Here is a 14,561-nt window from a genome sequence, read left to right on the forward strand (position 1 = left end):
AGAGAACTGGTTTGGAAGACCTTAATTTTTAAAGCAGTTTTAAATTAACAGCAAAATTGAGAGGAAGGCACAGAGATTTTACATACTCCCTGCCCTCATATGGGTATGGCATCACCCATTACCAACACCTCCCACCAGCTGGTATATTGGCTATATTTGATGACCCAACCTTGAATTGTTATAGTCATGCCAAGTCCATTTTTTACATTGGGGTTCTCTCTTGGTGGTGCACATTCTATGCATTTGCACACTTCTATAACAGTGTGATCCCACCATGGTAGTATCATATAGACTGTGTTCACTGCTCTAAAAATTCTCTGTGCTCCCTCTATTCATAAGAAGTTAGAAAACCAGGAAGGTTTTTGTCCTTGGTTTCCAGTTATTTTGGCCTAAAATAAATTGAGACTTTTCCATGTTCTCCAAGTGATATAAGACAGTATAATCTTTCTAAATCAGTAATAACTATAAGAAATATAGATAATTTGGCCAATATTTATAAAATTGAGCATTTAATAATGGAATATATATATCATTAAAATTCAATGATTAATAATGAAATTGTTACATTATTATTTTATAGAGAAAGACATTAATGATGGGTTAGAGGCCAAAAGGAAATGAAAAGTCAGCTATCTTACCTCCTTTATTTTATAGATAAGGAACCAGAGCTTCTCATCTATAAAATAGAGATCTGCCTGAGCAAAGCCAGGCCAAAACTCATCTAATACTTCCCAAACATAGCACTTAAACAAATGAAGCAGTCAAGGTAGCCTTGCTTTTGTTCTTTTCCTCTTCTTTTTATACAAATGAATATTCTGAAATATTTTCCAGATATGCCATCATAGTTGATATGAAGATTTTGTGGGAAGTTCAATGACATCTGCTTTCTTCTTACATTTACATTTTGGGTTGGTAGTTTGTATTAGCAGCACATAAAACAGTTATTGAATTTCACATTTTGATGTGATTTTTGGCACAGAAAAGCAATTTCTCTCAGGCTTTTTGGGTTATATTTTTTTGATTCTAGAAATTCTGTTTAAGTCATACTCATTTAATTGCTTTTATTTTTTGAGAATGGCAGCTTAAAATACTAGTAGCAGGAGAAAAAGCATTGCCTTTTAAGCTCAAAAAGTGCAGAATTTGACATGCATGCAATGAAATGATAATACCGCAAGGCAAAGATGGGAAATATGTGGGGCCAACTTGTTAATTTTAACTGAGGTTTGTATAAATGTGGGCATTTGTCTTGTTATTTCATGGCCACACACGTGATGCCACTAGGAGTTATCCTTATCCTTATAAGTTATCATCATTAAATTAAGTTTGTCTTTTAGGAGCAGGAGGAGAAGAACGATGTGGATTTTACCTTTAAAAGGCAACATTAGGTTGTGCTACATTTAAGAAGTGGTTTTTGCCTGTGCCCATAAAAAGCTATACCATTATGTTGATGGATTTGCTATGTTGTGTCCTATTAAGTATAAAATGTGACTATATATTTTGGATTCCAGGGTCTTTTCTGGTTTGTTGAGCACACTGGAGCTTAAGATGATGATTTAAATTAGTTTTAATGTACTTGGGTAATCAAGCGTACAGTGCTTTGAAGCCACTAACCGAGAAAAAAGAAGAGAGCTATTTCAGCCTTCCCTAGTAATGAGACCCATAAATCAAAAGAATGAACATGGAACTTCAAGTGAGCCTTGGGATCTAATTTCAAACACCTTAAAGGGACTCCTTTTTTTTGGTTCAGGCTTGCTATGACCATGCCGCCCAGAGTAAGGGCTAAACTGAAAAATTCAGATATGAAACAGTGAACCTCTATAGCACTAAAACAACTGAGTCGAACGCTCTCGACTTAGCCTTCAGATGGAGATCTTGCAGTTGGGAAGTCTGGGTCTTCAGAGGTGGAAATGTGCAGAGATATATTCACATAAAGGCATACACGTGTTCAGATACTAAATACCTGTTATCTAAGGCAATTGTAGGTTGATATACAAGAGGGAGAATTCTTTCCACTCAGTACGCAAAGGACTTTTCAAAGGAACTCTGGTGCATAAAAACTTTAAGCATAAAAGACTTTAAGCATAAAAGGTTTTCAACTGACAAAAGAAAATGGCATGGATTTCTAAGAAGAAATCAGACTCATCCCTAGACAGAGAAATGCTGTCTAGACTTCAGGTAGATATATAGTGAAAAGGAAGACAAGCTGTTTTTAGAACTTTGGCAGGCAGACTAGACTTTCAGTTAGTGAAAGGAAAGGAAGAAAATTGGCAAAAGAAGTCTGGATTACCAGATCAGGTTCTTCTAGATGCTGTTGGTTCGGGAAGTATTAGGAATTCTTCATAGGGCCTCTCTTGCAGGCCGACTTTGGACTGTGCACATGGTCCTATTTTTAAACTGCAGACTCCATTTCACTCCCACATATTTTACCCTCTACTGTTCAAGTGCTAAAACCAGGGATTATTTTAAGTTAGTTTACATTCATTGCAGGCTGGGATGAGAGTGTAGGATTCTGAAATTGTGTACAAAGTGGGTTGAGAGGAAATAAATGTGGAGAGGCTAAATGATAATGACAATATGGATCTTTTTCCTTTTAATTTTCTCTCTTTAACACTCACTAGAATCCTACAAAATGCAAAGGTATTTGGCCATATCTGTAGGAATATTTGCATTCAGGATAGTTTATTTTTATTTTAGTTTTATGTTGTTTTTGATTAACTGTGGGGATAATTCAACCAAGGGGATGATGATTTTGCTGTTTAGGGCTGTACTTATATCATTTGGGGGTGTGGGTGTGAGATGGCAATGGGGGTGGGCATAGAGAGGGAGGGAGGGAACTTGAAAGTGCTGTTGGCTGCACATTGAATTTAAAAATTAAAAAAAATTTTTTTTGTGTGTGTGTGTGGAAAGAAATGGAAGAGAAAGAGAGAATGACTTATTATTCAAAAGAAAATGAGAGTGTCAGAAGGGTTGCAGGTTTTTAAATCCCAAAAGCACAATATATACCTTTTTAAAAAAAACTGATGTTTTATAGTAATTGGAATTTTCTTGTTCACAGCCTTTTAAGAAAATTCTACTTTCATAAAATCTGTCCTGAAATGCTTCTAGTAGCTGGTGAACAAATCAAAACTGAAGCTCATTGTAGCAAGTGCTCAATTTTACCAGATCAGGTGGTAGAACAATAGCAAAGGTCAAAAACACTGGTCAGTTTCAATCCCAGCACCTCGTTGAACTTAAGTTTCTTTGAACTTAACTTTCTTAGGTGGTAACTTTTGATAGCTATAACCCGTATCAGTAGCAGATTTTTGGAATTCTCAATTATTATTATTTTTTGCAGTACTGAGACTTGAACCTGGGCCTTAGTGCATGCTAGGCAAACACTCTACCACTGAGCCACATCCCTAGCCCACCAAGAAAACAGGAAACAGTCTTTGGGCACTGTACTATCTTTGGTTAATTTCAGACAATTCATATCTCAATATTCATTCTTTCAGTCCATGAACTCACACATCTCCATATATGTTTATGTTCCATAGTTCTCAGCATACAGATTTTGTACATCTTTTGTTGAATGTGTTTCTGAGTATTGTAGACTTCTTGATGCTGTGTAAATAGAATGGATTTCGACTGAATCTTAAAATTGTTTTCCATTAATATAGAAATACTTACATTTGATTTATGTTCAGTGACCTCATAGCCTGTAAATTGGCTTAATTTACCCATCTTTCTTGTAGTTCTTAAGAATTTCAGGGGCTGGGGATGTGGCTTAAGCGGTAGCGCGCTCGCCTGGCATGCGTGCGGCCCAGGTTCGGGTTCGATCCTCAACACCACATACAAACAAAGATGTTGTGTCCGCCGAAAACTAAAAAACAAATATTAAAAAAAAAATTTCTCTCTCTCCCTCTCTCACTCTCTCTTTTAAAAAAAAATCTTAAAGAATTTCATAGTGGATTGATATTTTGTCCAGCTTATAAGTTAACATGTTAGCTTGTCCCATGTATGCTGACAGAAGATGGAAGTATCCTGTGTCAAACACAATCTAATTGTTTCTGATGGCATCATTTGGCCAAATTAGAAGTTCAATAAATGTCAGTTTCCTTCCTGGTTTCTTCTTTTTAGTTTCCAGCTCTTATAACTCAGTATGTAGAAGAATTTAAATTCCTTGGTTTGGGACTGAAGGTAATTTAAGTGCCCCTTATTCTTACCAATGTTCCAAGACAAAGATGTTTTCCTCTCTCACAGAGCCTGGCTGACTTTCTTATCAATAAGGGGAATTCCCCAACGCCAACAAAGATAGACAAAGATGGGCATTTGGCTCAACTCTCTTGAAGATTTCAGTAGCAAAGCCTGAGCTTTGATGATGTGGATTCCCAGTGATCCTTAAGTCCCCTGGGGGAATGCAAAGTCGCCCAGGTAGATGCCATTCACTCAGGGACTTTGTGTCCCAGTTGAAAAACCTTTGCATTCTTTAAAAAGGGCTGCTAGCATCAGGGAAATGCAAAGCAAAACTGTACTAAGATTTTATCTCACTCCAGTCAGAATGGCAGTGATTAAGAATACAAACAGTAATACATGCTGGTGAGGATGTGGGAGAAAGTTACACTTATACACTGTTGGTGGGACTGCAGCCTAGTACAACCACTCTGGAAAGCAGTATGGAGATTCCTCAAAAAACTAGGTGGAGCCACCATAGGATCCACCTATCCCATCCTCTTTGGTATTTTTCTAAAAGATCTAAAATCAGCATACTATATAGATAATAGCCTCTTAAATGTTTATAGCAGTACAAGTCACAAGAGCTGCCTGTTGGTAGATGAATGGATTAAGAAATTGTGATATAGATAAACAATGGAGTTCTTAGCCACAAAAAAGAATGAAATTGTGGCATTTGCTGGTAAATGGATGGAAATGGACACATAAATGAAATAAGCCAGACTTAGAAACTCAAAGATTGAATTTCATCTCATGTGGAAGCTAGAATAAAATAAGGGAAAGGAGGCAGGAAGGATATGATAGTGTAAAGATATAGAAAAGATCAATAGTGTAGAAGGAGGAGGTCTAGAGGCAGAGTGGAGGGATGGGAAGGGGGGCAATGTGGAATGAATTCTTAAAAAGTCATGTTATGTGCATATATAAATATACCACAGGGAATTTCATCTTTATGTATAAGTAAAAAGAACCAATTAAATATAAATAAATAGATGAGCAAAAGGAAGTCTAGGAGAGCAGAGGAAGGAGAACAGGGAGAGGGGAGGAAGAATGGAGAAAGTGGGGGATCAGGAATTGAAATTGAATTCCATACATGTATGATTTTGTTGGGATGAACCCAATTACTATGTCTAACTATGATGCTCTTGTTAAAAAACATGTCGCTTAGCAAACCTGGCCTAACATTTGCTCCAGAGGGTGATGTCATTTTCATTTTTTCTGAATAGCAAAAGAATCTTTCCTTTGCTCTAGATAGACACACCTTTATCTTAGGCCTTGGAAAGACAGTCTATGAGAAAAACTGATGAAGACACTCAGAAAAAAAGGAGGCATGTGAAGATTTGTTCTGTAACTTACTAGGAGTTTCTTCTTAATTATGTCATATCAAATGTAGTCAGTTTTACTTTGTTTCCAACACATACCTCCCTTTTCTTTTGCTATATTATACTCACAGCTCTACTACAGTATGAAATAGAAGCAGGAAGAATGATCATTTTTGCCTTTTTTCCCCCTGAGATAAATTATAGGTTTGTTTTAGAGGAGAGAATTTTTTAAATATCCCTAATTTGATGAGTGTTTTAATCATGAATGTTTTTTCCACATATATTGTGATCATCATATTTTTATTATTTTACTCTATTAACATGGTTAATTACTTTGGTTAACTTTCAAATGTTAAACCAACATTATATTCCTGGGATAAATCGCCCTTGGGCAGACTGTATTACCCTTGTTATAGATTATGAATTTGATTAGCTGATACTTTGTAAAGGGTTTTTCCATTTATATTTTTCCACTTATATATTTTCCACTTATACTGCTTTTTTTAGGTTTTGGTATCAGTTATGCTAACTTCATAAAAGAATTTGGGAGTGTTTCTCCTTCCTTTATATATTTTAAAAGTTTTTTTAAATTGTATTTTTATTTGTAGGTGGACATAATACTTTATTTATTTTAAATAAATATTTATATATATATATATATATATATATATATATTTATATATGTAGGAGCTCTTTTTCATGGGCAGTGAAGTGAAACATGCCTTCTTCCTATCTTAAGGATAATAATTGACTGATTAACTTTCCCCACTCTTTGGTAGACATCTTCCTCTGCTAAGATACTGAACATATGTATCTGGAGATACATTGAACCCCCATCAGTTACCCGGAGCAGTGTTGTACATTTCCCATCTTATTACATTTCCAACGTGCTTAGGGAAGTTGTGACGAAATTTTAGGTAGCAAGTAGCAGCTTGATTTGAATCTGAGTTTGACCTGGGTTTATGTTCTTTTTCACTTTTGTCGCCTAAATTACCCATCCAGCTGTTTGTTTTGATTGTACTGAAGGCATTTTCATTTGAGAGTTGACCAACACGCAATGTGAGAGGTCAAAGTCATTGAGGGAAGTTTTTTTTTTTTTTTTATTACTTCAAGTTTCAAAGAGAAGGGGGGCCACACCGTGCCATACAGGGACACATGAGGAAGCACCTTGTTTGGTCAGGAGGCAGAAAGAAAAAGGCAAGTGTGACTGGAAACATTGGTGCATTTTATGAAAGGAAGCGGTGAGGCAGATGAAGCAGTTGTGTATGTTATATATATATGTATATATATATACATATATGTATGTATATGTATATATATACACATACACACACACACACACACACACACACACACACACATATATATATAGCTTTTAGTTGTAGTTGGACACAATATCTTTATTTTTTTATTTATTTTTATGTGGTGCCGAGGATTGTACCCAGTAACTCACTTGTACTAGGCAAACACTCTATCTCTGAGCCACAACCCTAGCTCTTAAAAGTATTTTTATAAGACTGGTTTTATTTTTGAAAGGTTTGATGGAATTAACTAGTGAGCCATTTGGGCCTGAACTTACATTTGTGGAAAACTTTTTGATAAATTCCTTGCTTTTATTAGGTACAGAACTATTTATATTTTCTGGTTAATCTCAGGTCATTATATTGAATTTTTATTTGTCTGATATTTGAAAATAGTGTCTGTGTTTTAAATAGCTGTTTGGATAAATATTCATGGTAGATGGCTGCCTGCTCTTATACTCTAATCATTTCACCTCTGAACATTCCTGCATTTACCCAGAGGCTTGGGGGGACACCTCATATTCAAGCCATAACATATGGTAAAGGTCATGCTTCCCTTGACCTCATTCACTGTTTTCTGGAGCTCACTTCCGAGGTGGCCCAAGTGCCTTGGATCTTATAGGACAGGGTTAAGGATTCAGACATACAAGGGCTATTCCTGCTCTGCTCTTGCCTGGAGGAAGGACCATAGGAAAACAGTGTAACCTATTAGAACTTGTTTTCTCACCAGGGGATAATAATGCCTATATCCATAATGTTATAGAGAGGGGATTAAATTTAAAGCCCAAAGGGCATTGCCATGGACAGTAGCAGTCATTTAATAAATGGTGGTGGTTATAATAATAACCTGCAATCAGGTATCAGGGAATGTGTCATTTGTGACTTCATTGACAGTAAATGAACTGGACTTAGGCAAAATTACAATGGGCAATGTTGATTTGTGTCATCTCAGATACTTCTCTATTGATGTTTTCTCTCTATCTTCATGCACCCAGTAGTGGTCTGCTTTCTTTCTATTCCCCTTCCACAAATGAAAAGGATTGGAGTCTGACCATGACATAGTCATACCGAAGAAACCAAACATTAAATTGGGTTCAGCAAGCACTGCCAACTCCCTATTTTTATATGGTCCATGAACTAATAATTATTTTTTTTTTACATTTTTAAGTAAAATACATCAAAAGACGAATATTTTGGGGACATATAAGGTAAGAATAAATATGAAATTCAAATTTCAGTGCCTTAGGTAAAGTGTTGTTGTACACAGTATGCTTTTTTGTTTACATGTTGTCCATATCCTGGGCAGAATTGAGGAGTTGAGACAGAGGTGGAATATAGCTCTTTTGTCACTTTGCACTGCTCCTTGACATGCCAGGAGTCAATAATGCAGTTATAACCTGTGTATGTATCATTACCTTAAAATGACATGAGCTTATTTTTTTTTTTTAAATTATTATTGGTGCATATCCTTTTGTTTGGGGCAGGGGCGGTGTACCGGGAATTGAACTCAGAGGCACTCAACCTCTGAGCCACATCCCTAGCCCTATTTAATTTATATATATATATATATTTTAAATTTAGAGACAGGGTCTCACTGAGTTGCTTAGTGCCTCATTATTCTTTTTTAATTTCTTTAGTACTAAGGATTGAACCCAAGGATGTTTTACCATTGAGCTATGTCCCTTACATTCCTGGTCCTTTTTATTTTTTATCTAGAGGCAGGGTCTTGCTAAATTGCTTGGGGCCTTGCTAAGTTGCTGTGGTTAGCCTTGAATTTGTGATCCTCCTGCCTTAGATTCTGGAGTCACTGAAATTACAGGTGTGCACCGTGTGCTTGGCTGATGGGTGTTCTTGATTTCAAAACAAGAAAAAAGAAAAACAGTTTTCAAATGTCCTACTTTACAGGCATGGTGGAGTTTGAGTTATTTTGTTTTTGAATTAGATACCAAAGCATTGTGTTTATTGTGTAATGAGACTCTGACTATGCTAAAAGAAATATGCATCATCAAACTAACATCACAATATTCCAGGAAACCAATGGTGAAAAATTAAAAAAAATCTACTACTGAATATCATATTATAGAAGAATTTCTTTACAAAGATAAAAAGTGAAAGTAATACTGCAATTAAAATAAGTGACTCCTTTGTTAGCCAAGCCAGGAAAGCCATTTATTGATGGCAAGCTGATTAAATCATATTTGATGGCAGCAGCTGAAGAAATGTGTTCAGAAATACAATATTGTTTAAAACTATTAACCCTTAGTAGAGAAGAATTGCTGGAGTTGTTGAGGATGTTAGGCCCAATGTCATTGGTTAATTAATGTAAACTGAATGAATTTCCCTGGTTGTTGATTGGTCAATAAATATTACCAATATTGCTAAATTATTGTTTTCCTTCCCTCTCTTTGTGGTGCTGAGAATCAAACCCAAGGTTCACATGTTCAGCAAGTGCTCTACCACTGAGGGAATCAATGTAGAGCTTTTAAGTGACTGGAAAGTTAGGTTTCATGAAGGTAGAATAGCTATAAGTGAGGGTGTTTTCAAAAAAATCACAAAAACATGAATCTAATATAATTTGAAGTAGAATCTATTAAGATGGTTTATAACTGATTATAATAAAAATATGGGGAATAGAAAAGACTTGTTAGATAGGTTTACAAAGCTTGTGAAAATTTAAGGTATTTATAAGATATATGGATATTTTTTGTTTTTATCACCAGATACTTAGATTGTGTGTGTGTGTGTGTGTGTGTGTATGTGTGTGTGTGTATGGATGGATGGATGGATGGATATATTTAGATTGGGGTCAGCAAACCCTGCCAACTCCCTGCTTTAAATATAAATAAATAAATATACGTGTATGTATATACTACATACACGTATATTTATTTATATCAGGGTGAAGTTTAAAATTTTTGATCAAATAAACTGCCTTTAGCCACTATTATTAAATATTAAATAGCTTTGGAAACTAGATTTTTTTTTTTTTGCGGCACAATTGGTAATGAATTTAACATAAAACTATAAGACAAAACAGGGCTTAACTTAATATTACAAAATTTATATTATATATTGAGTAACATTGTTTGAATCACTAGTAATGTCAAGTTTCTTTATACGCTTCTCATGCCATCAAAAATTTTGAGAGTTCTGTTCCCAAACCAATTTGTAGTAAATAGATTTTCTAAACTCAAGCTAAGCACTAGCAGTGCTTTTTGGAACTCAATGTAAGTACAAAGAAAAATTCACATTTCAGAATCCTTTAACTGTGCAGTTGAGGAGTTTCCACCTTATTTTAATTGCAAGGAAAATATCTGAAGTATAGTAACATGCTAAAAGGAAAATATCAAGAGAAGAATCTAATAGAAATTCTTCAGTGTCATCTAAGAGAGGTATGTACTTAATTAAAATCATATGCTCATGGATATCATTTTTGGTAGTAACTATTTATGTGAAAATACATTTTCAAAGATTAAATAGGTAAAATCACAGCACAAATCAACATTAACAGAAGAATATTTGTAATTCTATTCTTTTATTTAAAAAATTTTTTTTTAGAGAGAGAGAGAGAATTTTTTTTTAATATTTATTATTTAGTTTTCTGCGGACACAACATCGTTGTTTGTATGTGGTGCTGAGGATCCAACCCGGGCCGCATGCTTGCCAGGCAAGCGTGCTACGCTTGAGCCACATCCTCAGCTCCTTATTTTTAATTTTTTTTGGTGTGTAAACATGTTTTTATTTCTCTAGAATACATGCCCATGACTAGGAATAGAATTGCTAGGTTATATGGTAGTTGCATACTTAGCTTTTGTTTTTGTTTTTGTTTTCTTTTTAGGTCAGTTTTAGGTTCACGGCCAGACTGAGGAGAGGTTAAGAGATATCTGATATACTTTCTACTCTGACATATGCATAGTTTCTCCATTATATACATCCACCACCAGAGTGGCACATTTGTTACAATTGGTGAACCTATACTGACATATCATAAATCATGCAAAGTTCATAATTTATATAGGGTTGATTCTGGATGCTGTATAGTTTATGGGTTTGGAAAAATTAGGACAAATATCCATGTATCATACAGAGTATTTTCACTATCCTAAAAGAATCATCTGTGTTCCGTTGTCCATCCTTCTCTCTTCCCTAACCCTTGGTAAACACTGATATAGTCACAATTTACATGTTTACAATTGATTTTGATGACAGGTAATATTAACTTTGAGCCCCAAATAAGCAAATTTTTATTATCCCCAAATATCATTCTTCATATTAAGAGGCTTATATTACAAATAATTGTACTTTGGCAAACTTAAATTTTTTTAAAAAAACTGCTTATAATAACAATGACAAATTTGTGGGAAATTATTTCTTTTGTTATTTAAGTACCTATATAATAGCATCAATACTGCCTCTTGGTCTATACTTAAATATATACTCTATGGCCCTTTATTGAAAAGGCTTGTTAACCTCTGATTTATATCAATGTTTGATTATTCTAACCCTTCGTATTCAGGGAATGAATGTTTTCAGGTCCTGATGAAGGTCTATTTCAAAACCAATAGTAGTGAGGGGAATTTTTTTTTGAAGCTTAGGTTATTTTACTCTGAAATTTACTCTCATTTAGCGTTTACTTCTGAGCTGGGGGTGTAGCACAGTGGTAGAGCAACTTGCCTAGTATGTGTGAGGCCCTGGGTTCAATCCCCAGCGCTGCAAGCCAAAAAACCCAACCCAACCAAAGTAACACTCTCTTAAATTTTCTTCATTTTATTCCCCTCCCTGTACTTGTTAGGTAACCAGGGAACCTTGAGAGGACAGACTCCTTTAAAGTTCTGTCTGTTTTCTGAAAACTTGCACTAAGGAGGAGGATGTCCATGGCTCTAACTCCTTCCTTCTCACTCTGTTGATATTCCCATTCCTCCAGTATGCTCCTATTCCTTCCATTCTTGGGAATATCTGTAGTCCCTCAATTCCCAAACCTTCCCATATCAAGTGCCCATTCTTCTCATTCCCTCTGGACAGTCCCTTTGGTTTGGAAGGTGGTGTTGTCTTCTAAGGAGATGGGGAAGTCACATGGCCTTTCTCTGAGTTTCTTCTCTTTCCTCAGGTGTGTCTGAGCAGAGAGGAGTAAGGTGACTCCTCTGAACCTGAACTCCTGGTTGGCTGTGTCTGTGTGCACACATAGCTTGACCTTCTAGGTTGGGATTATACTCAGGCCTCGTAGGTTTAGGTTCCTGGCACAGACATCTGCTGATAAACCAGTTTTCTGCTCACAGAAGAAAACAGTGCAGTTTTAGAGTTTGCTTCTCCATTCCTCCTCTCTCCCCTTTTCTTAACCACCACTAACACTGTCTTTACTATTTTGTGAAATATTAATTTCTCTGGCATATTTATGGAGGGCATGTAGGCACAGTGCTTCTCACTTGCTCAGAGTGCAGGACTCTGTTCAGGGAACTCTCAACAGCTCACCGTCTGTAGGAAGCTCTGAGTATTTGGTCTGTTGATCATGTTGAAAAGTGAGCATCGCTTTTGTGGGGAAGAAAATGACTCATGGATGTGACATCACCATTGCCCTTATTTTAAACTTCTTACGGTGAAAGCATAACCCAATTCTAACAAAGATTTTCAGCCAGGGCTGGGCCTGCCTTTGACTCAGTGATGTGTCACATTCTCTCTGCCGGAAATTCACATTCTTAACACCAGTCATCATGGTCTTGGCAAGAAACCTTTTGGAGAGGTGTTGGTATTTGGTGGATTTATTTTTTTTTTCCAGCTGCCCACGAAAAACAAACTCAGAAATATCTATGCTTTTTTTTTCTTTGAAAAGTTGGTTGGAATAGTTTGTCGTTTCTCCATCTGGACTTGTTTGTTGTTGCTCTGCCAAGGGAGTTTGCTTAGGGCCATGGCAAGGTGACTGTGGCCCTGAATGAAGGGTAAGATAAACTGGGGCAGCATGTCTGTGTGGGACTGTGGAACCTCGTAGCTGGTGTTAGGCGGTGGGTGGCTAGTCATGACTGGTGGCCACAGGTTCTCACTTCAAGTGTGGCTTGGATTTGCTTAAAGAAGGCCTTTGAATTCTTTAAGTGATGTCTGCCCAGTTACTCACCCAACTGGATAACTCTTTACTGTTCTGTGGTTTTGTGCCAAGAGAATGCCTGGGCTTGCCAGCCCACACCGGGACCTTCCCAGAAGCCCAAGGGCCACACCTCATTTGCAAGAATTGGAGTCCCTATTCCATTCTTCAGTTTATTCTTATAATTTATGAAAGAGGCAAGCTCTAACGGGCTCCTTTATTTCCAGTTCACAGGTCTGGTGCAAGTGGCTTCTTGAAGGCAGGGTGTGCCTTTCTCATGTATTTCCCCATAGTGTTCAGTCAGAGGAGACCCCAGTAGAGGAGGCAGAGTGGAGTGGGGGAGTAAAGCTGTCTAGCAGTCAGGGGTCTAGATCAAGACTCCAAGTTGACTACTGGCTGTAAGAGATTGGCTCTGATAGTTCATTTCTCTGGGCATCTCCTCCTCATCTAATTACTAGTTTGAGTGAGAGATTCTCCAAAACAATAGGTTTTACTCTTGCTATGCTTCAGACTAAAGCATGGGCTTTTTAGTCTTTAAACGTATATGATTGGACCATACCTCAAAGTGGGGTTCAGTAGGTCTGGGAGGAGCTTGGAGAGCAGAATTTTTTTTTCTTTTTTGCAAATTTCCTTGTAGCCAAGTTTGAGGACTACTATTTGCAAATCTTCATGTCTTTTATGAATAAATATAACAGCTGACCAGATAAATATAACAACTGACTAGCAAAGACTTCACACTGGTTGTGGTGGAGTTAAGTGAACTTAACTTCACTTCCTAGACTGCTCCCTCACGTGGTTTTGGGTAGGTCTCAGTTCCTTGCTGGCTGTTTCCGAAGGCCTCATTTATACCTTATTATCTGAGTCTCTCCTTTAGGTAGCTGTGAAGCTAACTGGCTTCCCCAGAGTGAGCTGGAACATGGATAAAATGGAAACCACAGTCTTTTTGTAACTTAATCTCAAAGGTAACATCCCATCATTTCCCCCATATTCTACTCATTGGAAATGAGGCACTTGATCTACCTCATACTCAAGGGTATGTGATAATACAAGAGCCTTGAACACTAGGAGTTGGGAACAAAAATTGGGAGTCATTTTAGAGGAGGCCCAGCAGAGCATGAAAAGGATGGACTAAGGAATGGGTTCTGGAGGAGGAGCAGGAATAGTGGGAAGGCCCGTGAAGAATCAAAAGGTAATGGTGGAGCTAGGCTGTAGCTTAGTGGTATAGAGTGTTTTCCTAGCATGTGCAAGGTCTTGAGTTCAATCCCCTGCACTGCAAGAAAAGAAAAATGAAAAAGGAAAAGGTAATAATAGAAGGACAGAATTCAGGTATAGGTACGTAGTGATGTGGTAACAACTCATAATCTGGGGGGCTTAGAGTAACAGATTTATTTATTCTTCATGCAAATATTCATTACAAGTAGCTTTGGGCTCTGTGCCATATAATCATTTCTGGGACACATCCATTGCAGGTCATTTGGGGATTCTTCTTCACATCATTTTTGCTGGCACCCAAGCAGACAGAGCAATCATGATCTGAAATATTGCTGGTTGCCATGGTAAAGGGAAAAAGTTATGGAGAATTTTGCAGTAACTCTTCAAACTTCAAACTTTATCCCATGTTATTTTCTTTCATATTTCATTGGTCAAGATATGTCATAG

At 36.7% G+C, this 14,561-nt stretch overlaps 1 protein-coding gene across 4 annotated transcripts in view; it reads left to right on the plus strand.

The window, feature by feature from the left end:
• Ltbp1 (latent transforming growth factor beta binding protein 1) overlaps positions 1-14,561 on the plus strand; it is a 388,495-nt gene that overhangs the window by 84,521 nt on the left and 289,413 nt on the right. The gene's annotated exons all lie outside the window — the stretch shown is intronic.

Source organism: Callospermophilus lateralis, chromosome 14 (genome assembly GCF_048772815.1).
Source record: "Callospermophilus lateralis isolate mCalLat2 chromosome 14, mCalLat2.hap1, whole genome shotgun sequence".
Classification (NCBI taxonomy): domain Eukaryota; kingdom Metazoa; phylum Chordata; class Mammalia; order Rodentia; family Sciuridae; genus Callospermophilus; species Callospermophilus lateralis.